The 14,382-nt window shown below is 33.3% G+C and overlaps 1 long non-coding RNA gene across 1 annotated transcript; it reads right to left on the bottom strand.

The window, feature by feature from the left end:
* Nucleotides 1-2,737: 2,737 nt before the first annotated feature.
* On the bottom strand, nucleotides 2,738-3,172 carry LOC131611293 (uncharacterized). The gene is made up of 2 exons (XR_009286833.1): nucleotides 3,079-3,172; nucleotides 2,738-2,927 (listed from the first exon to the last, which is right to left on the bottom strand). It is a non-coding gene; the product is annotated as an uncharacterized LOC131611293 (long non-coding RNA).
* Nucleotides 3,173-14,382: the final 11,210 nt, after the last annotated feature.

Below are 14,382 nucleotides of genomic sequence, written 5' to 3'. Positions count from 1 at the left end.
ACGTTTATTCAATTTAATCGTTTAATATTATATCGTAATATTTAATATATAATTTTTTCTATAATCGTAATTAATTTAAGTAAGTGAATATAACACCGGTATACTAATAACATAAACATCTTAATAGAACTAAACAACTAAATATTAAAATGGAAAAACCAACATATAATAACTCATATATTGAAATAAACTAAACATTGTGCTTCATACAATTCTCAATTTATTTATTCTTAAGTATCAATCTGATTATTTGTGCATCATAAAATTAAAGAGACAAAATCTTCTTTTCTTTCGCAGGGGGTGGACAAATAGCAATACATGAGCAAGTGGCTATCGTATATGAAGGACTACAAATGCAATTATGAGGATAGAACCCATGTTGTCTTTTAAAATCTCTACGACAGAATGAAGGATCATTAACACATGGTGCCAACTGCGATATGAGCAATGATAAGACAATAAAATTCGTTTAACAATGTTTAATCAAGAACGTGGTTATATATAAACATTTGAGAATATGAGCAATGATAAGACACTAAGTTAAATATGAAAGATTAATAATATTAATAACAACTTGGGTGAGATATACCATAGCTCTGATTAAAAAGAGCAAACAAAGCCACCAGCATTAGGACAATGATTCCTCTCTTCATCATAATTTTTTTCAACTCAATAATAAACAACAATTGTAAAACTATTTAGACAATGTCAATAACAAAAGGCTAGTAAGTATGTATATATATATATATATATATATATATATATATATATATATATATATATATATATATATATATATATATATATATATATATATATATAGTGCGTATCATATGAGAATGTGAGAAATGAGTCTGAACCATTGGATTTTAAAATAAATGGTGGAGTTTAAGAGAAGGGACTACATGGTTGGGATACATGGCGACACATGAATAGTGGACCGTTAGGACAGTTTATTTTAGGATTTCTATTTAAGGAAATAAATGTCAGTAGTTTAGGGATCCACATTTTTACATTACAAGAGATAAAACTCAATCTCTGCATACAAAATGAGAAACGAGTGTTACTTTCTAAAGATGTTCGTATGCATACTAAGTTAATTATTATGCAATCATTTTCAATTTTCCTTTTTGTCTTTCACTGCACTTAATGCTTTCTTTATTCGCGTTTGTTTCCGTAAAAGACTTAAATTCATTCTTTATTTACCCTTCAAGTTTATTGTATTTAATACAAGTCAAAGATATACAGAAAACAAGAATATAGTGACAGGTTCTGGAATTCTCTAGTTGATTCCACAAAGTAACCTTTAAAAAGGAAACTAGTGTTTGTTTACCAATTTTCTGGATAAACACGGATGTCAGTACTTAGTTGGAGGTTGCAGGTATTCTTACCAAAGCTATTCCACGTCCATGTCATCAATTTCTTGTTAGCAAATTGATGTTCATTAACCAACAACATCAATTAGAGAGAGGGATATGAATAAAAATTAGTTTGTTCCTAGAATAAGGGTTTGTTCCTAAAATAAGGGAAACAAATTAGAAATTGATTTGTTCTCATTACATGTAACTATTTAGTGTAATTACCAGTATAGCCCTGTAAACTCTATTTATACAAAAAATCACAATGAGAAAGGCATGAAGTCAAGAAGTACTAGACAGGAAGTCGTGCATGTTACCATTAATTCATCTCCTCTTTAGAATTTTTGCAAGGTTCTTACGCTAACTAAAAGTATGAGGATTTTATTTGGTGTTTCGAGTTCATAATTTAAACAAAGAAAATTGTTTTCTGAATGGGTGTTGGGGGTTGGTGATGGAATTATTGGGGAATTAATGATGTGGATATGATTCTTGATACCCTTGATGATTTATTAATTCAAAGTATTATTGATTCTCTTGCGGTTATTGTTGATTGCACATATCAATTGTAGACATATATAATGATTGCACATATCAATTGTAGACATATTGTTGATTGCATGCAATGTCGACGGCGATGCATTAGATGATGTACACACCCCATAATTTTTAACACAATTAGTGCAACAAGATTTCCTAATCAGAAGTTGAAATTGAAAGTGGGAGTATAAATCAGAAATTGAGATTACATTTTTTTTGTGTAAGCAAGGAATTGATTAACGGGAGAACTAAGGGTTCTCCAACCTTTTTACACGAAAGAATGGGTAAAACCCGACAAAAAAGAAATTGAGATTATATAATAAAACTAGGTTGATTATAATAATGGAAAAATACATACTTTGAGGAGAAGTTATTCCAGAAAACAATATCGGTGACAAAGTGTTTATCCCAAGATTGTCTCTTACACCATATGATAATTTTCAGCGTAGACAATTTTCATTAATGATTTCATTTGCAATGACAATTAATAAAAGTCAAAGACAATTGCTTAAACATGTTGGAATATTTCTTCCAAGACCCGTGTTTTCGCATGGTCAACTATACGTTGCAATATCAAAAATTACATAAAAAAAAAAAGATTTAAAGATACTAACCACTAATGAAGAAGACAAAAATATTCCCGTAACTTCAAATGTAATTTATAATTTATAATGTAAGTTTTATATATGTTTGTTCAATTTAATTGTTTAATATTATATGGTAATATACTAATATTTAATATTATAATCTTTTTTTTTATAATCACAATTAATTTAAATAAGTTAATACAACACCGATATACTAATAACATAAACATCTTAATAAAACTAAACAACTAAATATTAAAATGGAAGAACCCAACATATAATAACTCATATATTAAAGTAAACTAAACATGGTGCTTCATAAATTCTCTACAAGTGCAATCTTGAGGATAGAACCCATGTTTACTTTTAAATTCTCTACGACAGTATGAAGAACTATGAACACATGGTGACAATTCCGACCCAAAATAAGTACACAAATTGTCTCCTGTCAAATTATAGACGATAAAACCCGTTTAACAAAGTTTACTCAAGAACGTAGTTAAAGATAAACAATTGAAAATATGAGCATTGATAAGACACTAAGTTAAATAATAATAACAAAAACTAAATCAACAACTTGGGTGAGATATATATACCATAGCTCTGGTTAAAAAGAGCGAACAAAGCCACCAGCATTAGGACAATGATACCTCTCTTCATCATGATTTTCTTCAAAAACAACAATTCTGAAACTCTTTAGACAATGTAAATAACAAAAGACATATATATATATATATATATATATATATATATATATATATATATATATATATATATATATATATATATATATATATATATATATAACTTTTCTTTGGTATAATATTTTATTTATTTTCTTTTGGGTATATTCTTTTATTTATAATATAGAATTTGACTTTTGAAAAAAAAATCTATAATTACTAAAAATTAATATATAATAATAATAATAATAATAATAATAATAATAATAATAATAATAATAATAATAATAATAATAATAATATGATAATAAACAGTAATAAATGAAAGAGAGATAATAATGACTTTACCATATTATCTAGATGTTAATTAGTGTATTTAAATTAACATTAATATTAAGAAAGAAAATACTACCTCCGATCCTATTTATAAGAAAATATATTTTTTTTCAGATACATTGAATAAATAATGTATCTGGACAATATTTTGTCCACATACATTATTTATTTAATGTATCTAAAAAGAATTTTTTTTTTATAAATGAGACCAGAGGGAGTAATAAATTAAAAGTATTTATTAGAAGATACAAATGAAAGATTAAATATAAAATTGCCTTTGTAATCTATAGTGACAAGTATTCTGAAACAATTTTTTTTAAATGTAATAATTATTTTGGGACGGAAGTATTAGTGGTACAGTTTAAAAGTTAAAAATATTATTTGGATTCATTAATATTTAGAACAACACTATGTTGTCTTTCTTCTTAGAGCACAGTGGAAAATATACGATTGAGAGGCGGTTGGGGGTTCATCAAAGGAATCTAAGCACATACCATATCAAATTAATCATTTAGACCTGTCGAAAATCAAATGTAACATGTGATATCGTGATCTGAGCACAAACTCATCAATGTGGACAAGCACAAACACGTGTAGGCAACTAAGTTTTAAGTTCTTTCCATAAAATCTTGAGAGTTATGAAAAACTCAGAAAAATATCTTTATTTTTATTTCAATTAAAAAATTTCAGATTGAAGTTCAGAAATTCTAATGTAATCCCCTTTGAGAGTATAGTTGTTTGAGTTATTTCCATACATCAATGGCATTCTCAAGGAACTCTCCGATACTTTGTGGAATGGAATCTTCAATAGAAACATAATCCAATAATGAACAAGCATGGTACATCGACTTTATGGTATAAAATTTAGATTGAATTCAATAGGAATTGCAATTGTTCCATAAAAAAATCAAATTTGTATTTATTACAAAAGCACAGTTCATTTATCGATACAAAACATGGTAGTTAGAGTGATTTAAAACTGTATTAACAGCCACGCAAGAAGGTACATCAGAGTACGGGTGTTCATGGTTCATGAACTGAACCGCACTGAACCACAATAATGGTTTAGTTCAGTTTTCAAAAACTATTTCAATAAAAATTCAGTTAATTGTTAAACCAATTTCAATTCAGCTCATAACCGGTTCAGAATCGATTTAATTTTATAAACTGATTTTATTATATCAAATTATTTTAGAATCAATTATATTTTATGAACCAATTTTAAAACTGATAAGAATCGACGGCTTACGAAACGTTGAATACTCACATTTGTTTGGTGAAGATCGCTACTCCGTATATACTAGTATCTTAGACCAAATGTAATTTCAACTGCTTATATATTAAGCTGTAATTTTTTGTTCGATTGAAATCATATCAAATTGTATGTGACTAGAAAATTCTAGTATTCTCTCCTTAAATGACCTTGCCACTGTAGCTTAAAATGTGGTATAGCGAAATTCAAAAAGTTAATGACAATAGTTTTTTCTTATATACACTGGATTCATAAATTAATTAAAAAAGATTGAAAAATTCTATTTATTTATTTTTATGAGTTTGGTAAAATTTTGAAAAATATGATTTTGATTAAAAGCGTTTAGAATAGTTTAAATCAAGTTTTTATTTTGAACTCTTTAAAATTTTATTTTTATTTTTAATTTCATATAAAATTTTAAATTTTATATTAAAAAGTAGGCTTAAATACACTTTTCGCCCATGTAAGTTAGCGTGTTTTTGATTTTCGTCCCTGTAAGTTATTTTTTTGAGTTTTAGTCCCTATATCTTACTTTTTGCTTGAGGTTTAGTCCCTAAAGTCAAAATCCGCAGGAAAATCTGCAGGTTACCTGCGGATTTTCTTGTGAAATTTTCTACGTATTTTGATTTTAGGGACTAAGACGAACGCGAACAAAAATATAAGGACTAAAACCCAAAAAAATAACTTACAGGGACGAAAATAAAAATCACGCTAACTTACAAGAACGAAAAGTGTATTTAAGCCTAAAAAGTAATATTTTTAGAATATATTTTTTCCCAAAATTTTTATTTTTGCTTTTAGGGAAAAAAAATTGTATTTAAAAATATTTTACTATTTTGATTTTTTTTTTTATTTTTGAAAAAAAATATTATGATCGATACAAGGCCCACACGAATTAAATTTAAACCCAAATGGCTTCAAGGATTTATCACAAACTAGTTATTATATTTTAAAAGCTTTTTATGTTTTATTGTTGGGCCAGGCCCTTTTTGGTATCAGCCCATTAGGATTTTGAACTCTCTCTTGTATTTATTGGCAGTTGCCCCTTTTGGAATGGTTAGACAAGAATTAACACAATTTTTATTTCCTTCTTTTCTTTATGCACTTAGTTTTGTTTTTATCCTTTGTTTGAGCCCTAGATTTAAGAATTAATAGTTGTTGAATCCTTTCTATCAAATTGGTGTTTTCATCTTGAATCCATGGCCCCTCTCAAACCACCCAACCCTAAAGATATTGTTGATGAAGTTGTCCAAACAACCCACCTTCACCTTGATAATGCTATGCAAGAAACTCAAACCAAATGGATGAGAGATTTCTCGAAACTCACTTTGAAATGGACCAGCTCCAAACCAGAATGGACACGGAAAAACAAATATCTGATGCTAGATGTGAAAACATCATCAGCTTACTCACAAAGCTAGTTTCTCAAGCTGATAAACAGCCTTCTGGTGCTGTTCCGCGGTTACTGTTCATGGAAACACTATTCCCGGCAGCGGTACTGTTCACGGTAGCGGTACTGTACACAACAGCGATTCTCTTCAAGACAGATTTGTGACGAAACCTACTGTTTCGTCCGCAGCTACTGTCCACAGCAGAACTGTTCATTCCACCACTTCATCAGGTACTGCTCTAAACCCAACTCTGGTTTCCACTCATACCCTTCCCACACCCCATTCTTCCCCTAATTTTTTAAGAACTCCTATACCATCCTCACTATATACTACCAGCACACATACCTCAGTACCTCCTCCACTTTCCACCCCCTTCAATCAAACCTTCCCCCCATATCATAGATTGTTTTCAACCCAATCCTACTTGGACCCCCCGTATTACCCAACAACCTCCATTTTTACTACCAACCCCTCGTTTACCATTCCACAAGTTCCCCACATACCCTATCCCCAACATTCTCAAACCCCTATTCCTACACCAAAGTTAGAGCTTGCAATGTTTGATGGCTCAAACCCATTGGAATGGTTATTCCAAGCTGATCAATTTTTTACTTTCTATAACCTACCAGCCGAAAACTGTTTGGCTATGATGTCTTTCTATATGAAAGGAGAAACATTGGCTTGATTTAAATGGATGCATCAAAATCGTGAATTAGTGGATTGGACTTATTTTACAAAGGCATTAGAACTTCGTTTTGGGCCATCTACCTATGCTAATCATCAAGCAGAGTTATTTAAACTCAAACAAACCCATTCTGTTGTGGAATACCAAGCCCAATTCGAAAAATTAGGGAATCAAGTAGTGGGATTATCACGTGAGGCTATTCTAAATTGCTTTATTTCAGGATTAATTCTGGATACTCAGAATGAGCTAGCCATTCATAAACCAACGTCTATCTCTCAAGCTATTGGGCTTGCAAAACTGATTGAATCCAAAATCCGTGAAGCTAAAACTAAATTTCAAAAGCCCTTTTCCTCATACACCCCCAAAAATAACCAGCCCACTTCACTTTCTCCAACTACCCCCACACCTATAAAGCCAATTCAGCCACTTCAACCACCTAAATTACCCATCCGTAAACTCTCTAGCACTCAAATACAAGAACGCCGTGCTCAAGGTTTGTGTTTCAATTGTGATGAAAAATTTATTCCCGGCCACAAATGCCAAGCGGGAAAATTTATGCTGCTCATTGAAGATGATGATCACTCAATCATCGAACAGACTGCTATTTGTGCAGAATCAAATGCCACAATAGAACCAGATGACACATATTTTCAACTTTCTCCTCAAGCAGCAAATGGAAAATTCTCACCCAAGACTTTAAAATTCAAAGGATCTATTACCGGTCTCTCGGTTGCTGTTTTGATTGATACATGGAGCACTCATAACATCTTACAGCCACGCATAACACACCACCTTAAACTTCACACTCAACCTATTCCAAATTTTCCGGTTATGGTGGGCAACGACTCTAGATTATCATGTTCAGGGATCTGTCCAAAGGTTCCTATAAAAATTCAAAACAATTCATTTTTTATTCCTTTTCACTTGCTACCTATTGAAGAGACTGACGTCGTCCTTGGATTGGAATGGCTAAGAACTTTGGGACCCCTAATGGCAGACTTCTCCATTCCTAAGATCTCTTTCACTCACAACAACAATGACATCACCATAACGGGTGATACCAACACTATCTCACCATCTTCTTACAACAATGTTTGCCATCTTTTACAAACAGATTCCATAGCTTCCTTCCACCTTTTAATCTTTCAACCACACCCTATTTCTACACCTCAAACTTCACCCACAAATGTCTTAGATACACTGCCTCCTACCCTACCGCCCCAAATCTCATCTATTTTCCAATCCCATGCCACGATTTTTACCCAACCCAAAGGCCTTCCACCCACCCGACCACATGATCATCGCATTCCCATCTACCCTAATACTGCCCCAATCAACGTGAAACCGTATTGCTACCGACACTCACTAAAGGACGTTATGAATTCCATCATACATGATATGCTTAGTGAAGGTATCATTAAACCTAGTAACAACCCATATTCCTCCCGTGTCTTATTAGTGCGAAAAAGAGATGGATCATGGAGATTCTGTATGGATTATAGAGCCCTAAACGCTGTCACAGTTTGCGACCATTTTCCTATACCTACGATAGATGAACTTTTTGATGAATTGGGTTCAGCAACTATTTTTTCCAAGATCGACCTACGATCTGGCTATCACCATATTCGGGTAACTCCTAAGGATACTCACAAAACTGCGTTCAGGACGTTTGACGGACACTACGAGTTCTTAGTGATGCCATTTGACTTAACTAACCCTCCTAGTTCCTTTCAATCGGTTATGAACGATTTGCTAAGACCACACCTAAGGAAGTTTGTGTTAGTTTTTTTTGACGATATACTCATTTATAGTTCTTCTATTTCATATCATGCACATCATTTAAAACTCATTTTGATTTGCTTTTATCTAACCAGTTTTATGCCAAATTATCAAAGTGTGTGTTTGTTGTTCCTAGTGTTGATTATTTAGGTCATATTATCTTTAGTGAAGGTGTAACCCCAAATCAAGAAAAGATTCAAGCTATTCTATATTGGCCTAAACCATGATCACTCACGACACTCAGGGGTTTTTTAGGACTCACCGGATTTTATAGAAGATTCGTGCATCATTACGCCTCTCTCGCCGCTCCCCTCACTGATTTATTACATTTTACAAAGCTACAATGAAATATAGAAGCTGACTTAGCTTTTACAACATTAAAGCGGAAAATGACAAAAACTCCTGTGCTGGGCCTTCCAGATTTCGCCAAGCCATTTGTGCTCGAGACAGACGCTTCAGGAGTGGCAGTAGGTGCGGTTCTGTCCCAAGAAGGTCACCCAATAACCTTCTTCAGCAAGAAGCTTTGTAACCGTCTCCAGGCTTCCTCCGTGTATGTCCGTGAAATGTTTGCAATCACAGAAGCTGTCAAGAAATGGAGACAATATTTAATAGGCAGACACTTTCATATTTTTTCTGATCATAAGAGCCTAAAGAATCTGTTAAATCAGACCATCCAAACGCTAGAACAACAGAAGTGGGCGGCGAAATTACAAGGATTTGAGTTTGATATTCATTACAAACCTGGTAAGACCAATCAGGTCACAGACGCACTCGGTCGTATTTCCCATGAAGATACAGCTCTCTTGATGTCCATCTCATCTCCTGTTCCTCTTCTCCTCACACAATTAAAAACGTTTTACAAATCAGATCCAGGGGCCTACAAATGGTTACTAAAGTTCAGACAGATTTGTCACCACAAAATAATTTTAAAAGCAAGGAAGATCTTCTCTATTACAAAGAACGAATCCTTATACTTGATACTCTCCAGTTACGAAACAAAATTATCACGGAATACCACAACACACCGGAAGGAGGCCATTTTGGCTTGCATCCAAAACTGGTCCGATTATCGTCTTCATTCCTACGGCCTGGAGTGTATACAGATATCAAAACTTTTGTGAGAACTTGTGCTACATGCCAGCAGAATAAGTACATGACAACAAAACAGCAAGGTCTTCTTCAACCTCTACCTACACCTACTCAAGTCTTGACAGATTTAAGCATGGATTTTTTTACTCACCTTCATAATTCCTTCAGACACACGGTCATTTGGGTCGTCTACAACATGTTGATGAAGTTCTCGCACTTTGTTGCCCTTCCTACAAAATTCTCTGCTAAGGATCTGGCACATCGTTTCTCTGTGGACATCTTCCGCTTACATGGAGTTCCCAAGTCCATTATTTCCGACCGTGATCCCCTGTCCATTCCACACGGTTCAAATTCAAACAAACCCTAATAGCAACATTTTTAATTCCGCTGGGCCTCCTAATTGGGCTATCTCTTTTCATAGTCCATTGGACCAGCATACACCCAACCTTGAGGAAAAGGTTTCTATTGGGCCGGATAGTAGTGATATAAAGCCCACACGAATTAAATTTAAACCCAAATGGCTTCAAGGATTTATCACAAACTAGTTATTATATTTTAAAAGCTTTTTATGTTTTATTGTTGGGTTAGGCCCTTTTTCGTATCAGCCCATTAGGATTTTGAACTCTCTGTTGTATTTATTGGCAGCTGCCCCTTATTGAATGGTTAGACAAGAATTAACACAATTTTTATTTCCTTCTTTTCTTTATGCAATTAGTTTTGTTTTTATCCTTTATTTGAACCCTAGATCTAAGAATTAATAGTTGTTGAATCCTTTCTATCAATGTTTTATTTTAAATTTATTTTTTACTTGTAATTCATTTTTTATTATTTTATGAAAATCTAATTTATATATTTAAATCAGTTTATAAAAAGAAACTGGTTCTGAATTGGTTAAAACTAAACTTGAATTGGTTAAATTAAATGGTTCAGTTCATTAACCATTTAAATGGTTCCGTTTTTTTATGGTGCAATGAAATTCAAATCCAGCATACAATTCAGTCAATCATATTTTTGAACACCCCTACATCGGAGGAGTAGACATAATAGACATTTCGCGGAGTTTAAGAAGTATATAGAGGTGGGGGATTACCAACATTACCATTGTTATGAACCGTTGTTATGAACCATAATGAACAATGATGCGCAACAAAGCTCAAAAGAACTCTAATACCATCATGAACTTATGCAAACCGCAGAGAAAAGCTAGAGAAAACATGGTATTAAAGAATAAAATTAAACCAAATATGAAATGAATTGATTTCACTTAATGGAGAAATTATTTATAACAAAAGCGCTTTGTAATGGGGGGACTTTACCAGCGCTTTTCAAAAGTGTTTTGAAATGGGGGCCTTTTCCAGCGCTTTTCCAAAAGCGCTTTGAAATGGGGGGCCTTTACCAGCGCTTTTTCAAAAGCGCTTTCGCAAAGGGACTCTTTACCAGCGCTTTTTTAAGCGCTTTCCAATGTTCCCCTTGCAGCGCTTTTGCCTAAAAGCGCTTTCGTAGCTGTGTTGGCAAAACTCAAATTTGGCGTAGTGTATCGATACAAAAGATGGTAGTTAGAGTGATTTAAAACTATATCAATAGCCACAAAAGAAGGTACATCAGAGTGTCATACCCTAATTTTTGACCCCCCTGAGATGACATATCTTCAGGATTTTCATCAAGTCAAAACAAGTACCCAGAGCAGCCTGGCATTCAATCAAGGATGTTCAAAGACAAGAAAACTCAGGCAAAGGATCAATCAATAGAAGAATTATTCTCTAATACAATCATAAGACTCAAGAGCTTCATTTTTTCACCTATGATTGATTAGACACCCAGTCATCTGAGTACAGGTTTACTCAGGTCACCAGACTAGGGTTTTGAGCCTATCAAGGACTAAAATCAGGGATTACCTTTGGGAAACCCTAAAAAAGCCCAGGGGATCATTCAAAGACATCAATAATATTCAAATAGCTCATATTACAAGATCCACTGGACATCACACCTCAATTCAAAGTCTACAGCCATCATTGTCATCTAGTCGACAATTAGGGTTTTTGACCTAATTCACCAGGATAGTTGACTTTTAATCAGGGCATGAATCCAAAACTCAAGACATGATTCAAGAACCTCTACTACCTCAACATAATCCATTTACATCACTCATTTGAGGAGGAGATCTTGATTCTACACAAAAGTCCAAATTTTCACTTTACCTGGAAAAAGTCAACTGTATGGGATCACCTTTGACTTTTAAGATTTTTGGTCAAACCATGACTTTCAAAGATCAATATCATCAATATATGGATATTAAAGTCATTTTACCAAAGAAATTCAAAGAAATTCATCAAGGAGCGAAAAGTCGGGAATTAGGGTTTTTGAAGGCATGGTGAGAACTCAAAATTTCACCTACACAACTCAAAAAACTTCCAACATGAAAGTTGTAGATATTGAAAACTAAAACAACATCTTAAAATGCAACTTTTTTCAAGAAATCAATCATTTAAGAGATTTGGAAATTTTGAAGTTTTAGGTCATAAACACTTAGAAAATTTTCTAAGTGTTTTTAGCCTAGTTTTCTTCCAACTTTGGCCTCATTTTTCACAAATTTTCCAAAGGATTCTGAAGAAACTCCAAACTAATGATTTGAAGTAGATGTTTAGGGCTTTCCAAATTGTGTTCAACCTTCTCCAAATTCATTTTGAGCTAAGAGTTATGCTTGTTCAAAGTTGGCCTCATGAAGAGAAATTATAGATCATGTACAATTTGGAACTTTGCAATTTTGTGCATATGGCCTCACTAATGGATGCTACACGACCCATAACACATTTGCAAACATACCATGCATTCATTTTCACCATGGCATAAGGATTGAAGAAGATTCCCAAAAGCAAGAACAGGTGATTATGTAATCATTACTTTTGAGAATTTATGATAAGCAATGATTCACCAATTGGAATCTTCTCCTAAGCCAATAGAAACTTGCTACATATCAGAAATGTTCCCCAAGATCAGAAAGAATCAATGGATAAGGAGCTAAGCTCGTTTTGGCCATCATTGCATTTTGGATATTCCTTGAATTTCTTCATGGCCAAGAAACCAAAACTCCCTCATTAAGCAAGCTCACTCTCTCAATCAGTACTGAATGATTTGCCTATAAATAGAGAGCTCTTTCTCATTCAGAAACACACCAAAGCAACTATAATCCTTGCTTTCTCTTTCTCTTCTCATGCTTATGGTTTTTCAAAGTTCTTTGGCAAGAAGAATCGATTTCTTCAAACCAGAGCTTATCTTTGGAAAGTAAGCATTCTAACATCTCAAAGAGGTTCATTTGAGGTGATCCAAACACCTGGATCACTTCTGAACGTGGAGAATCATCATCTTCACTTCCCACTTGGAGCTGTTGCAGTTGGAGGTCTATGGAGTGATTCAGAAGGTTTCCATCAAAGCCAATTATCCCGACACATTCCTCAGGTCATAGTGAAGCTATCCAGATGGCTACAGCTCATGTGTAACTCAAGATTCAACACTCTCCATGTCCACTTGAAGCTCAAATCGAGGGAGGTCCATAGAGCAATTCAGGAGAATTGAAGTTATAATAGGCATTCAGTTAGCATCACTGAGTCCCAAGGAAGCTTTTGGAATCATTCATACAAGCCCAGGTGCTCTCTACCATCCTCACGACCTCCATTTTCAGAGGTAAGTTCTTGAACTCCATCTCTTTAATTCAAGTACTCTTTGTGATAAAGCTCGATTCTATCTTGTTCAGCATCACCAGAGGATTGAAAACCCTTTATCATCATTCATTTATCTTTCAGTATAGTCATTTAATTTGATTTTCAAATTTTAGGGTTCTTCACGTGTTTTAGTAAATTAGTTAGATGTAGTTAATATAAATTTATGTTAGTTACATATTCAGAATCGTGAGTGAATTTAGAACAAGTTTCATGTTTACATCGTTGCAAATGGTTGAGAGTTGAGAGAGTTCAGATTTTCAAAAATTCAAAGCTAGAGGTTGAAGATGACAATGGTGATGGCGCGCAAATTTCAAATTCAGGGTTGAGTTTATTTTATTTTGAATGATGCCTGTTTCATAAACGACTACATCGTTATAGCCCAGTGGTAACGAGTGTTTGTGTGTTGCGCGTGCCCAAGGTCTGGGGTTCGAATCCCCCTCGCCCCAGACCTTTTGATTTTATTTCTTTTTTTGCTTCTATGCACTTGAGTAATATATGAATTGCAATGGAACCATTCATCTTTCACCAAGCGCGCGTTGGCTCAGTGGTGTTGTTTTGGGCTGGTAACATAAAGGGCGTGGGTTCAAACCTGGTTGGTGACAAAACCCTATTTTTTTTACCACTTTTTCCATTTGATTTCTTCACAACTTTAACCAATTATTTAACCTATCAAATTAAATTATTTTCACTTCATTTTTCACACACTTGTCATTTAATATATCTATTTTGTGAATAATCAAAAAAATCATAAAAATATTATTTACTTCATATATTTTTATTAGGTTTAAAATAGTATGTTTTAAGTGTTTTCTTAAATACTTTAAATATATATATTCATTTTGTTTTTAACCTAATTATTTTGTGAATAATTTTATGATAAAACCCTAATTGTTTAGGTCTTAATTAGGCATAGATCTTTATCTTTACCTTAATTAAGTTGACTTTTGTCAATTTTCAAAACTGTTT

This window comes from Vicia villosa, linkage group LG6 (genome assembly GCF_029867415.1).
Source record: "Vicia villosa cultivar HV-30 ecotype Madison, WI linkage group LG6, Vvil1.0, whole genome shotgun sequence".
Classification (NCBI taxonomy): Eukaryota; Viridiplantae; Streptophyta; class Magnoliopsida; order Fabales; family Fabaceae; genus Vicia; species Vicia villosa.
The sequence above is the reverse complement of the archived record's forward strand: the minus strand, read 5'-3'. Positions and strand labels throughout refer to the sequence as shown.